The following is a 16,173-nucleotide window of genomic DNA, read 5'->3' as shown; positions in this document are numbered from 1 at the left end:
TTGATGTAGAACCTGAAACCAATGACGATACCTATGAACTTGATAATGAGCCAACATCAGAATCGTTGGTTCATTGGTACAATGACACACAATCAATCAAAGATCTTGATGTGACAATAACTGAAATTGCACCAACAGAAGGAATACAACCTCTTAGCATCTTCCAAGACACAAATTCAGAGGAAATGACTTTCCCATGCTATTCTATGGATATGCACATCCAACAGACATTACAACTAGATATACATTCCAAAAAATATCAAAATGGGAGCTTATGCATCAGGGTTATGACTTTGCAACACATATAATAGATTTTTTTTCAAACTTGTCAAGATAATTATACAACAAATATCATCATTAGCATGGGTCTGCATAAGAAAAGCAGAACTCAAAGGCCAAAAATTGCTAGCAAAAGATGTGTGAACTCCTAAAAATCTTGGAAAAAATACTCAGATCATCAATAGGTTTCAAAATGCTTAAAAGTGTTCGCACATCTCTAGACTACCTAGAAAACACATGAAAACATATATTTGCAATGATTAAACAATTAGGGTCATCAACATTCTTTGTTACACTAACAAGTGCAAAGCATTTCTAGCAACCATTGCATATAGATTTAGAACAAATGTCTAGAAAACAAGAACCAAAGAATCACAAAACTATATAGGAGAGGAATTTAGACTTTCAAATAAGGAAAGGCCCACTACTTTGTACTCATTACTTTAACCATAGACTTAACACATTTTGCAAAATGATGATAGAAAATGTAGAGTTATTTGGCAAGGTCTTGCACTACTTCTTTGTCATGGAATTCCAAAATAGAGGGAATGAACATGTCCACTTCATGTTATGGTAAAGATGCACCAATATTTGGAAAATGCACACATGACGAGATAGTAAATTTTGTAGACAAATACATCTCATCTAATTCAAAATTACTAGATGAAACCCTGATAAACATGCAAACACATCATCATACTAAAAGTTGCGAGAAATATAGGACATCTAACTGTTGCTTCACCTTCCCTTTGCCACCAATGAGAAAAACAATAGTCTTGGAAAATAAATGCTACACAAAGAACATTACATTTGATGACTTCCTTGAGGATCTCAAGATAACTAAAATTGAGTACATAACAATGGTACAACTAACATTGAGAAAAAGAGTTTTACTACTTAAAAGAAATCCAGTTGACATTTGGACAAATGCATTTGCAACAAATGTCCTAGCATTATGGTATGCAAATACAGATATACAATTTATATTAGATGCATATGCGGCCACATCATACATGACTAAATAGGACACAACAACATCATTATCCTTTTGCCAATTGCGAAGACAATGTACTATGACTTATGATGATAAGACACAATACATATGCAAACTTGGAAATGCATTGCTCAACTATCAACAAATGTCTAGTTGACAAGTTGTTCACATTGCACTATCATTTCCACTACAAAAGTCCTCAAGGAAAACAACATTCATCAATACTGCATCATCTGAAAGTAGAGTGGTCATGCTCAAAAGTCCTAAAGTATTGGCCAAAGAGAAGACAATTTAGAAGTGCATGTAGGAGCATCTAGTGGTGTAAGGGCAATCCTGTATCACCCAAAAATATGCTTAGTGTTAGTTTTTGTTTAATGTGTTTTTAATTCTAGATGCCCATTTGGATTGAATAGTGGTTCCAACTCTCATAGTATCACTATTGGTTTTCTGGGTTAGTGTTTTTAAGTACCTTATGTGCTAATGCAAAAAATAGGTTATTTTGTAATTGAGCCATAATTACAATGAGTTAGAGGGTGTAAGTTAGAGGGATGATTATACTTGTAATTTAAAGCACTCCAGAAAAAAGAATTAGGTCAAAAGGCTTTACAGTTTGAAAGTTATTGCAGTTTTAAATTGCTTGGAGACCCCTAAGAGCGCGTCAAAGTTAGATTTGAGGTACTAAACGGCCTTTTACAGGCCCAAAAAATGGGGGATGAGAAAATTTGGTCCACAAAGCCATAGAGTACTTGGAGATCTTTCCAAAAATGTAAATGGTTTGTCAATTGGAGTCCTGGATCAAAAGTTATGCCCCCTTGAAGTTGGACTACCATTTCTAGATTCTTCTAATTTTGCACCGACCTCTGATGTGTTTTATAGAACCTTATATTTTGGTGGTGGATGCCAAATGGCATATTATAAAATGTATTCCTAACCCTAAACCTAATTCAGGTTACTTAAGGTCATTTATGGCATTGTAAACATAGTTTTTTGATGGAGTTTGGGAGAAGGTACTATGAGGAGTGTTTTTCTCCAGAATCAGACAACATTGTAAGCCCCTAGGGCATGTCATTGAGTATGTTTGCATTGTACTAAATGTAATAGCATATCAATTTTGATAATAATATTCCCCTTTTCCTTTTATGTTCATTTTGCCTTGGGTTGTGCCCTCATCAAGTGGTATCAGAGCAGGTTTTCCTGAGTGTGTAGATAGAGCACCATTTGCACCAAGATTGTGTTGTTGTGGCTTTTGATATAAAGAGAAGATGCCTCCATGAAGGGAGAATGGTGGAAGGGCCAAAGTTGTTCCTCCTGAGGTTAGAGCCCTCCAGAGACAAGTTCAGGCATTGCAAGAGGAGATCCGTAGAGGGATGAATATTGTCGTAGGTGACAAAAGTGAGGAGGAAAATGAAGAAGGAAATATTGTGCAAGAAGGGAGAAACAAAAGAAGTCCTAAACCAGGTGGAGGAGAAGCTTTTTAGGGCAATTGCCAAGCTGGGAAAAAGACCTAAAATTGATGTTAGCATGTTTTTAGGAAATCTAAACTCAGATGAGTTGATCGACTGGATCAATGAGCTAGAGGAATATTTTGAGTATGAGGATATCGGGGACCCTGATAGGGTTAAGTTTGCAAAGACCACAATGAAAGGTCATGCCAAAATTTGGTGGCAAGAGTTTTAGATGAAAAGAAATAGAAGAGGAAAGGAGAAAATCACAAGATTGGATCGCATGGTGGACAAACTAAAGAAGCATTTCATTCTTATTGATTATGAGCTTGATTTGTTCAATATGATGCAAGGGTTAAAGAAAGCAATAAAATCTATCCAAGAATACATAAAGGAGTTTTACTGAGTCCTTATTAGGGTGGGGCATGTGGAAGCAAACAAGGAGAATGTTGCCCATTATCTGAATGGGTTAAGACCTAGCATTTGGGAGGAGTTAAGTCTGGTTAGAATGACTAGCATCAAAGAGGCATACTAGTTTGCCTTGCGAGTTGAGGAGAAGATAAAAAAGTTTGATGGAAGGAAAATAGGGCACAATCAAGGAGGAAGGGGTGGTGGTAGGTCATTTAGAGGCCAAAATGAGAACTAGAAGAAAAACGAAGATGTGGGTACCAACTAAAACTCGAGGAACGAGGGTTTCAACCGCTCCTGTGATCAAAACTTTGGAGATCGGAGAGGAAGAGGTAGATGTCTTGGACAAGGTTCAGGATGAGGAGGCTTCCACAGTACCTATTTTCATTGCAATGAAGAAGGTCATCGTGCCTATGAATGCCCTCAATGCCAAGGAAGGACAGATAGGAGAGATGATGGTCAAGCAAGGGTTGCTCATGTGGATGATGATGCACAGTCATCACATTCAAAGGATGTAGAAAGAGGAGAGGTTTTGGTTAATGAAAGGGTCTTGCTGAGTAGTGAGACTGAACTTGGACAAAGGAGGAGTTTGTTTCATACTAGGTGCAAGTGTGAGGGTAAATGTTGTGATGTGGTTTTTGATGGTGGGAGCATTGATAACTTGGTGTCAAAAGAAATGGTCTCAAAGCTAAATATCAAGAGGGAGAAACATCCCCATCCCTATTGGGTTGCTTGGATGCAGTATGATCATAAGGTCCTAGTTAGTGAGCAATGTTTGGTAAAGTTCAAGATTGCGAGTTACCATGACAAGGTTCTCTGTGACATCATCCCAATGGATGTTTGCCATTTATTGTTGGGAAGGTCATGGCAGTTTGATAGGCATGTTGTACATGATGGTCATGCAAATACATACTCATTGACAAAGGATGGAGTTTTCCACAAATTGAAGCCTTTGATAAAGGAGAGTGAAAAGATATGCAGTAGTGCTAGGGTATGTCTTGTTGATGAAGAAAATTCATGGACAGCATGAAAGATCAAAAAATGTGTTGTGCTTTAATTCCTAGAAAGAATAAGGAAGGTAGTAGTGAAGTTCCACTTGAAGTTTCAGGTCTATTAAGTGAGTATGGAGATGTCATCTCTGAAAATGTTCCAGAAGGGTTGCCACCAATAAGGCAAATCAGTCATCAAATAGATTTAGTCCCTGGAGCTAGTTTTCCTAATAAGGCTTCTCATAGGATGACTCCTACTGAGATTGAAGAGCTAAACGGACAAGTTCAGGAGCTGTTGAGGAAAGGCTTGATTTGAGAAATCCTGAGTCCATGTGCAGTACCTACAGTGGTAGGACCAAAGAAGGATGGAGAGTGGAGAATGTGTATAGACTCTCAAGCTATAAATAAAATAACCATCAAGTACCGATTTCCTTTTCCAAGGATGGATGATCTTATGGACTACTTGAGTGGAGCTCAATACTTCACAAAGAAAGATCTCAAGAGTAGCTATCACTAGATATAGATACGAGAGGGAGATGAGTGGAAGACTGCATTCAAGACCAAGAGGGTCTATATGAGTGGTTAGTCATGCCCTTTGGATTGACCAATGTGCCAAGCACCTTCATGTGGCTTATGAATGAGGTATTAAAGAAATTTTTGGGAAAATTTGTTACTGCCTATCTGGATGATATTTTGATTTTCAGTAAGTCTTTGGATGAACATTTATTACACATTTTTAGTGTCCTTGAAAGGTTGAGGGAAGAAAAATTGTTGATTAATTTGAAGAAGTATAGCTTTGTCAAAAGGGAGTTACCCTATTTGGGGTTTGTTGTATTAGCTAATCGTCTCAAAATGGACCCAGAGAAGGTGAAGGTCATCTTGGAATGGCCTACTCCAAGGTCTTCCATTGAGGTGAGGTTGTTCCATGGTCTAGCTAGTTTTTACAGGAAGTTCATTAGGAATTTTAGTAGTATATGTGCACCCCTAACTGAAATAATGAGGGGGGATAGAAAAGAGTTCAAGTGGACTACAAGAGCTGCAAGGAGTTTTGAATTGTTGAAGAAGAAGGTGACAGAGCAACCTGTGATGGCACTTCCTAATTTCAACAAAGTGTTCCAGGTGGATTGTGATGCTAGTGGCAGTGCTATTGGGGTTGTATTGAGCCAAGAAGGTAAACCTATTGCCTATTTTAGTGAAAAATTGAATGATGCAAAGAAGAAGTATTATGTTTATGATCAAGAGTTCTATGCAATAGTTCAGACCTTAAAGAAATGGAGGCATTATTTGTTGATAGGTTCTCCAAGATGGCACATTTCATTCCATGCCATAAGATTCATGATGCAGTGCATATTGCGGATTTGTTTTTCAGAGATGGTGAGGCTACATGGTCTCCCAAAAAGTATTGTTTCTGACAGAGATACTAAATTTGTGGGGTATTTTTGGAGGACTTTGTGGAAGAAGTTGAAGACTAAATTGAAGTTCAATTCTGCACATCATCCGTAGACTGATGGATAAACAGAAGTAGTGAATAGAAGTCTAGGCAATTTGCTAAGGTGCTTAGTGGGAGATAAGCCCAAGGGATGGGATTTGATTCTACCACAAGCATAATTTTCTTACAATAATTCTATGAATAGGAGTACTAGTAGATCACTATTCCAAATTGTGTATGGGAGTAGTCCACGAATTGCACTAGAGCTAAGGAAGATGGAGCAAGGAGAGAGGACAAGTGCTAAGGCAGAAGACTTTTTTGAACATGTCAAGAACCTACATGAGGAGGTGCATGCACATATTGCCAAGATGAACTTGTAGTATAAGGCTAGAGAAAATCAAAAGAGGAGACATAAGGAGTTCCAAGTTGGGGATTTGGTTATGGTATACTTGAGGAAGGAATGATTTCCAGTGGGTACCTACAACAAGTTAAAGATGAAAAAATTTGGTCCCTGCAAAATTTTGAAGAAACATGATTCAGGAAATGTATATGAGGTGGAGTTGCCAGATGAGATTCACATTTCTCCTATTTTCAAGATTGAAAAATTAATAGAATATCATGATGATGGTGCAAAGAAGGAGTTAAAGCTAGAGCCATGTCTAATTCCTAGTTCTGAGAAGGAAGAGATTGAAGAAATTTTGGATAGCCGTGTTGGCCGGAGTACCAGAAACATGCAGTATGAAGAATACCTTGTGAAATGGAAAGGACAACTAGTGGAAGATTAAACTTGGATATCCATGATGAAGGTTGCCCATTTGGGTTTTCCTCTACCAGATATAAAGTGATAGGGTCACTTTTCAATTTACCTTGGGTGTTTGATGCAGGAGCATCCAATGGTGTAAGGGCAATCCTATATCACCCAAAAATATGCTTAGTGTTAGTTTATGTTTAATGTGTTTTTATTTCTAGATACCCATTTGGGTCGAATAGAGATTCCAACTCTCATAGTTCCACTATTGGTTTTCTAGGTTAGTGTTTTTAGTACCTTGGGATATGTGCCAATGTAGAAAATACATTATTTTATAATTGAGCCATAATTATGATGATTTAGAGGGTGTAATTTGGAGGGATGATTATACTTGTAATTTGAAGTACTTTGAGAAAATAATTAGGTCAAAAGGCTTTACGGTTTGAAAGTTATTAGAGTTTTAAGTTACCTGGAGACCCCCTAAGAGCACTTCAAAGTCATATTTGAGGCACTAAATGGAATTGTATAGGCCCAAAAAAGGATGGGATGATCTAAGTTGGTCTATAGGGCTATAGAGCACTTGGAGATCTTTTTGAAAATGTAAACAGTTTGTCAATCAGAGTCTCAGATCAAAAGTTATGCCTCTTAGAAGTTGGACTACCATTTCTGAATTCTTCTAATTTTGCACCGACTTTTGACATATTTTCTAGAACCTTATGTTTTGGCAGTGGATGCTAAATGGCATATTCTACAATGTATTCCTAACCCTAAGCCTAATTCAGGTTACTTAAGGTCATTTCTGGCATTGTAAATGCATTTTCCCAGTGGAGTTTGGGAGAAGGTACTTTGAGGAGTGTTTTTCTCTAGAATCAGACAACATTGTAAGCCCCTCTGGCACGTCATTGAGTCTATTTTAAGTGTACTAAATTTAATAGCATATCACTTCTAATAATAATATTCCCCTTTTCCAATCGTGTTCATTTTGTCTTGGGTTGTGCCCTCATCAAGAATACATAATGTATGCATCTACAATAGACATATCAAGACCAGACACATTAGAGAATGTCTCACTTGTAGAGTATGTTACATTCTACTACAATAGCACAAGAAACATGCAAAGAAGGCATAAGGCATAGATTATATGATACGTGAGATACAATCCACACATTGACTATGAGAATTACTATAGAGAGACAACATGTTGTTTAGAAGCAATGAGCAAACACTAAGAGAATGTTCAACAGTCGAATTGACTACACTTGGGGTGATATTGATGAATTAGAAATAGAAGTTGGAATGGACCACATTCCTACAACCATATTTGATCATCAGATAGATTGCATCAAAAACTCAAGTATAGAACAACATTATGACATTTTCCCCGATCTAATGCATAGAAGACAAAGAAAAGTAGATCGAATTAGTTGCAAAGCAATATCTTCAGAAATTGCACACCCTTTCCTTAAAAGCACTGGAGAATATTTCAATATGCAAAGAAAATTAAATAAAAAACACCAAGCAATAGTAAAGGACATCATAATGACAAAGAGACTTGCACTACAAAATCTAATTTACTTATTCCTCATTGGGGGAGCTGGAACTGGTAAAACATACATAGAAAAAGTGCTTTATGAAGCTTTGATTAGACTATATGACAAACAACTAGAAAATTATCCACTAAAGCCAAAAGGAATCATCATTTCTTCGACAAGAAAAGCTACATACAATGCAGGCAGAACCATGACTCATTCACTATTTCACCTACCATTGAACTCTTCAAATCTAACACAATTAGATTATGATACACTAGACACATTGACAAAAAAACTTGACCAACTACAAGTCATTCTAATTGATTAGACATCTCTAATTGGGTCTACAATGCTATATAACATAGACAGGAGACTACGACAAATAAAACACACACCAACATAGGAATTTGGAAACATAGACATAATATTTTGTGGTGACTTATGCCTAACACAACCTGTATGCGATGCATGGATATTCAAAGAGCCAAAAATAAACAACAAAACTATCCCATACACATTTTGGATTGAAAATGTCAAACACTTCGAGCTAGAAAATGTCGTTAGACAAACTAGTGAACAATTCATTTCCACTTTGAATCTCATCAAAACTTGTCAACACATTGATGACGACATCTACTACATAAACGAAAAATGCTATAGCCCTGTACCAAATGACCCAAGACTACCGTTTGTTCCAACGAAACACAGATGTAGATGAACACAATAGAAGAATACTAGACTACTTGCCCACTACCATGCATATCCTTGAGGCCATAGAACACGAAGATGTAACCATAGAAAAGAGTCCTTACAAAATTTAAAGGAAAACACTACCAACAAAGATACTTGTTAAGTAAAAAATAATCGTAGAACTCATAGCAGACAACCTTGATATAGAAGATGGACTAGTAAATGGTGCAGATGGAATTTTCCAATTATATACAAAAGATAAAGAAGGCATTATTTGGATATAATTCAATGATCCACAAGTCAAAAAGCTACACCGTCAACAAATTTGACACCTGTACATAGAATGTACACCTCAAACATGGACATCAATAATACAAATCACTAGACAACTAAAAAATTCTACTAAACTTATTACCCACTCATAATTCCCCTTTCAACTAGCTTATGCTAGAACTATACATAGGGCGCAAGGCCTCACAATGGATGCAATTGCATTTGACCCCCATAAAGTTTATCAACATGGACTATTCTACACTACCCCCTCATGGATCAGAGACATTGACTCGCTATACTTGATTCATAGACTACAACATCAAAAACTAAGGTTCTCACAAAAAGTCAACTCTAAAACACAATGCCTATAGAGTGTTGAACAATGGATATTTAAATATACTCTTCCTCCACAAACATCAAACAACATCACAATATGCACTATAAATACATGTAGTCTCCTGCTACATGCAGACAAAATTGCTCGTGACCACAGTTTGAGCAATGCAACTATACTGTGTTTACAAGAAACAAGAATAAGAAGCATCGATCATGTCCCATAACTACCCCAAATTTTCAATTTGTACCCTTAATATTCTATTTAGGGCCCCCACACATGTTGTGCAAAACATAGTGTCTTGGAAAATGTAGAAACATTTGCAATAGAATACTTAGAATCAATAGTAGTCAACATTTTCTACAATAAAAATAATTTTTGAATTGCAAATTTATACTTGACACCAAAAGCCCTAATCACTCACCTATTCAATTTCATAGAAACTATAACACAAACATTACCAATAGATTCAAAACTAATTATTGCAGGAGACTTGAACATTGATATGCTTAAGGAAATAAAACAATAGTCCCAACTAGACCAATTTATGCAACACCACTGTATATTGCTCATGGTTGACAAGCCTACAACACATACAGGAAGCCTACTGGATCATATATGGATAAAGAACAACAATATTGAAACAACCACCTAGACTATTTTAGACACATACTGGACAAACCCCTTGGCTCTTGCACTACAACACCAACTATAGCAAGCAAATCTCATCCATACGATTCACAAATTTCATACAACAAATCTCATCAGATCATCAACTTACCAATTTCTACTCACTTTTTGCTCATTCTTGAAGGCCATGGATGCTACAGTTGATACCAAAGAGTCTTCATACCTCGAACACCAACAACAACAATAGAGATAAGAACAATCATACATTGCAAATCCACACTTTTTTGCATTTTCAAAAAAAAAAAAACTGTAATCAGCACACTACACACTAACTTCACCTTCTCTACTATAGAAAGAGGCTAGAAATAGATAAGCCATCAACCATATTTGACATTTGAATTACACAATCAACATCATTTGAAGGTGACATGTTAGTAACATATGGACTGGCATGTAAGTCAAACTCATCAGCAAAACAAAAATCATCAATTGCACACATAGATTTGATTGATAGAGATGGTCAAAGGATAATAATAGCAAACATCACAAACAAATTAATTGACAAGTATTTGCATTGGATTACTCTTGGCACAAGCATCAGGCTTGAGAAGTTCAAAGTTAAGAAGAAATCAACATTTAAAAGGGGATATGTTGACTATAGCCTACAAGTAACCCCTGAGAAAAAATTTGAGAAGATCAGTCTTGTTTGCAAGCAACAAAGACTGATTCCTAGCACAAAAATCTACCATCTTATCAACTCACAAAATGCTTTTCCAATTGGCACTCTTGGTGTCCTTGTTGCTTCCCACCAACAAGATGGAAGCCAATTTCAGCTCCAAATCAGGTACGGGAAAATGCCATATGATACAGCTTCTGTAAGACATTTTGAACATTCATTCATATACTGCACACTGATTTATATTTGTTCTTACTATAACACTTGAGCAATCATCTTATTTATTTTAATAGTTTATACTCCCAAAAATACACAGCTGTCCCTACAACAACTTGCAAAAGATTCTCTCAGCTTCCACAATGCCAACACCAATACTTCTCCTCCTCAAAAATGTTGTTCCCGGTGGGTGAAGAGGCTCAGCAACAATCCGTTTCAGCCTCTCTACATATATCAACCTGCTCGATGATGAATATAGCACATTACAATTATAGAAATTGGCATCATCACATCTCCAGGTAACTATCATTACAATACACATATTACATATTATTTCCAATAGCATTCACACTACTGAAGAAACATGCCATACTTTTATTGATTCTAGCAATGTCTTCGCAGGTGACAGGTAAACTCAAGAAAAAGAATGTCCATTCCCCACCATACCAACCCCTATGCATCATTTGCCATCAAATAGTCTCTGTAACATCCGCTACAGACACAACAAGCACTCATTGCACCAAATGTGGAAAAGGCAAATCATACACTTTCCAACCATATCTCTAATGAAACATACAAATAGAAGATGATATTATTAAATGTAGCTTGCATGGACACCTCCTCCAAAAGCACTTCCCTAAGCTGTGCAAACTAGAATTTTATAGCTATACCAAAAATATGTCAAGAGTTGTGCATCTTATGCAATCTTTTGAGATGCATGGAACATTCACTCTTGTAATGGACCACTCCATAATGGAAATAACAAAATAATCAACCATTGTAAGCTATAAACACTTTTATTTCTACATAATTCTTGCATTTACAATAACTAAAAATCTTCTTATTATTGACTTCTGTTTAACAATTGCAGAGTACATGAACATTAAATCATCTCATAAATTTTTTTCTTAGTACAATTTTCCAGAGATTAAGGTAACAAAAATAAGATTCAAACATTCTCTCTACCCTCACAATAGACAACTCCACCTCTCATAACATCACTTCTAACCTTCTCACTTTAATGTTTTACAGGAACAGTCAAGACACATGTAGTAGCATTGTACAAAGACCATGCACGCAACATGAAATCTAGCTAATATTATAAGAAAATATCTATGTTTTGTCACTCTAATGTTTTGGAGGAATAGTCAAGACACATGTAGCAGCATTGTACAAAAACCATGCACATAACATGAAATCCAACTAATATTATAAGAAAATATCAATGTTCTGCTTCTTTTCTTATTATGAAAAGAGAACAACAAACTACTTTATTTACTATGTCTCTAAAGTTATATATGTACCAGAAACATTATAAAGTTTCAATGAATAGAAAAAAATATACATATTATTAATAGATTAGTAATTATTTGTTTTTATATAGATTATCCAGTTATATGTCAATTTATATCTTCCTTCTTGCTTTCATTCTTCTTCTACAATCCATTACCTTTACTATAACTAGTATAGAAAATTATAAAAGGTTTTTAATGAATATCCATGGTTGGGATTTTACCAAATATTCATACATTAGACGAAGTCATGTTTTCCATTCATACAGAAGGTGAGGACTCAGGCTCCACCAGAGCCCTTCTTAGACTTTTGTTGTTTTTTCAATTAGAAAAAATAGAAAAAAAAGAGGATAGGATGGATGAGATAAAGATGAATTTATTATGTGAGAAAAGTTGGAGAAAGACGACACTAGCAAAAGTTGCCTAAGATGACTAGGAATAAAAGAGTAATTTGTGTTTAAATTTGAGGTGTCCTTATGTCAATTTTCAATCATGGGAAAGGGATAATTTAGAATCCTTTCCTATTTTTTTGGAGCAGTCATTGCTTAAAATTTGAAAATAAGCTTTGAAATAAATAGGGGGCTAGAATAAGTAGTTGCTACTTATTAAAAAATACACATGGTTGCATAAGATTTTTTCCTATTTTATTTTATCTCCAAATTTTTCTCAAGAAATTCATCTGCAAAATTTATTACTAGATTTTTATTTAAACATTTTATTTTAGATGTTTTCCAATAAATTGTTGAAGTTTGTAACTACAATAGAGATCATTATCTCTATTTTTACGAGATAGAAATATGTTTGTTATGATCATTATGGTCATCTTTAGCTAAAATAGAAATTTGTGATTATATTTAAGTTAATATTATGTAAAAAGACATGTGTCAGCCATAATGTGAAGAGGCATGCATATGGAAATGTGAAGTGTTGGATAAGTAGAAATATGAAGAGTCTTATTTTTGGGACTCAAAGAGATCTACATGTGAAAGATGAAGAGTCTTATGCAATCTATTTATGTAATTGCTTGGTATATTATAAACCAATCAAGTGAATGCTTTGTATTCATACATTTTCATTATCACTAAAAAGGATATTTTGCTAGTGCGGTTGGGTTTTTCCCTTCAAGTTGAAGGATTTTCAGGATAGGTTCTTGTGTCTTTTGTACCTATCTTATGCTCTTATTTGTTGTTTTTTATCTTTACTTTCTTTGTCAAAACTCAACATGGTATCAAAGTCTCATTTGTACAAAAAGTAAAGGAGAGAAATGTCATGTCCTGAATTGTAATTTTTAAATTTAATTAATTAATTAATTGGTCCCAAAATTTAAATAATATAAGAACCTTTAATTAGTTACTTTAATTAATTAATATGTGGCCCAAGTTAATATTTTTATTTGTGGTTCTGATTGATTTAATATATCTTAGACCTATTTTTATTTTAGTTTCCATTGGTAAGTGTTGTCATTGGCTATCTTTCTACACCCTTAGAAAAGTTTTCCTTGATGGGTATTTAAGCATGGCTTGTAGGTAGTCATAGATAAGCATTCGAATTATTTATTTTGTACTGCAAATTTCCATTGGGATTCTCTATTGTTTTCCATTTCCAAAGTGAAAGATCTTCCCTAAGTGGGATTCAACCCTCATCCTATTCCATTACATGTAATACTTCGCTCGGATCTAGCAAGTTGGAGTACCATCTTTTGGCAATTATTAATTGAATGTTTTTTGTGTTCAAATCTTTATTCTTGTTTGGCATTGTTTGATGAATTCAAAATTAATATTTTAAAGTGCAGATTTGAAATCATTCTTTTATGTACCTCCTCTGTTTCTCACAACACTCTACATAATTACCATACGGTCTCCAAGCTAAGTTATACCTCCTTCCAACCAATTGTATGACCCCCATATACCCAATCATATGGCATCCACTTGCTCACCGTACGAACACCATAGTCCCTACTGTACGGCTACATTGCGAAGCACTAGCCTGAAGCACTAATCCAAAGCACTAACCTAAAGCATTGGCCACCTGAAGCACTGACCTAAAGTACTCACCCAAAGCATTGACCTAAAGAACTAACCTGAAGCATTGACCCAAAACACTAACCGAAGCACTAACCTGAAGTACTGACCCGAAGCACTGACCTAAAGCACTAATCACCTGAAGCATTGAGGGATACTACTTGGAGCACACAACCAAACTACCTGAAGCACACGAAAATACTACCTAGAGCATACTATGAGACTTCATAAGGAAACTCTAGAATAGAACATTACAATGGTACCAGAGAAAAAACCTTTCAGGAGCATCTCTGAAACTTTTGGGAACATTACCAAAACCATTCAGGAGCATCTCCAAAACTTTTAGGAACACTAGCTAAACAATTTGGGAGCATCTCCAAAACTTTTGGGAACATTACCGAAACTGTTCAAAACATTATAGTGGTATCAAAGCAAAAACCTTTCAAGAGCATCTTTGAAACTTTCGAGAACATTATCAAAACCATTCGGGAGCATCTCCAAAACTTTTGGGAACATTACTGAAACCATTTGGAAGCATCTTCGAAACTTTCAAAAACATTACCGAAACCATTTGGAACATTACAAGAAAGGCGTTGAGAATTCTTTCCAGGACTTACAGTTGATGTTCTTGGAAAAAAATTCGGAGAGAGGTGGATGTTAGCTGTCAATTATTATTTGGGGAAAAAGTTAGATTTGTTTCTTCTAATCCTAAAGAATAAATTCAAGAGCATATAAGAAATCCCAATCATCCTCCACTACTAGAAAATCCATGTATATTCTATCAAGTAATAGCCATGAATGATAGTAGTATACATCTAAGTGGATTCGTCAAAGCAACAAAACCCTCTTTTCATGTCACGTCAAATCGAAGCTCTATTGAGGTGATGCATATGCTAGGAGATATTCATGTTGTCATGAGGATTTTTAAAATCACCAAAAAGATATTGGTTCTCTACTAACGTTGGTTGGAGTCTGAGATACTGTAAGGCCAAATCAATTTGGTCTAGATTTGATTTGTTGAGACTATGATCTTGAATGTCAAAGGCAATGCATAGTCGGATGTAGCCTTTGTTTCTATCAATATTTTTTCATGAATTATTCTAACTATGTTCGAGTGGCTTCTCCACATTTTTCCCATTTTTTATTATCGTTGTCTATGTGATTGTTTATCTTCTGGACTGAACCAATAAATATTGGAAGATTTGATGCTCATGCTTATGTATCTTCTTAGTCAATAGATTTGTTTCTCCTATAGATTGAATATGATGAATTCATGAAATGTAAAGAATCTCTCTTGTGGTAGTTATGGTTTATGTGAAGAGTCCCCTCTATCAGTTTCTTTACTCTTCACATATGATAGATTGTGTTAAAGGACTTGGGGTGTTATGTATAGTAACTCTACATTTGAATATTATCTATTATTTTATAAATAAATAAAAGTTGGAGATGGTGGCCTTGTTTTATCCAAGGGGTTCATTTTTGTTCAGCAAATTTTAGGGTCATTGCTTTGAAGCTATTTTGGTTTATGAATTTGAAGTTTAGAGATTGTCTACATAAACAAATTGAAGAGACATCTCTATTTAGTCTTCGCTCTAGAGATTGCCTATGTTGGGGCATTAGTTAGAATTTTATTTGAGTTCTTTGAAGCCAAAGAAGTGTTCTCTGTGGTTCTTTCAGGGATATTTCTTGTAGCTTTTCCTCCATTCAGAGTTTCTAATTTCTCATGTCATGAAACATGTCCAGGTTTTGATTAGTTATGAGATGATTTGGATCTATCATGATTCTCATTGAACTATTATTTTATACAGTTGTGATAGTAAACTATGGACCTAGTTTGTTGAAAGGAGGAGTTCAAGCATTACAATCTCTTGTGGTGTTGACTATCTTCCATTTATTATTGTGCAATTACTTTGTGGTCATTTTTTTAGATCTAGTGAGTGTGCCATCAAGTTGGAAGCCAGTGACCGATAAAGGAGGAGAGGAGACTATAAAGTGACCTATTTTATGCCTGGACAAACCTTTCAACAAAAATTTAGGCATAATTTTATGTGTGAAATATTGGTTTGATATGATCTTTCTTTTTCTTTCAATTTTTATCGTATTTCATCTAAAGATACATTATCTAGGGATTTTCCAAGAAATTTTGCCTCGATGTTAAAGGTTGTTTTTTGAATCTGAATTTAATGTCTACTAGTTGTTGAAACATTTAGAGCTTTGTTC

This window comes from Cupressus sempervirens, chromosome 3 (genome assembly GCF_028749045.1).
Source record: "Cupressus sempervirens isolate cs-2001-9-10 chromosome 3, ASM2874904v1, whole genome shotgun sequence".
NCBI classification, from domain to species: Eukaryota; Viridiplantae; Streptophyta; class Pinopsida; order Cupressales; family Cupressaceae; genus Cupressus; species Cupressus sempervirens.
Note: the sequence above shows the minus strand (reverse complement) of the source record.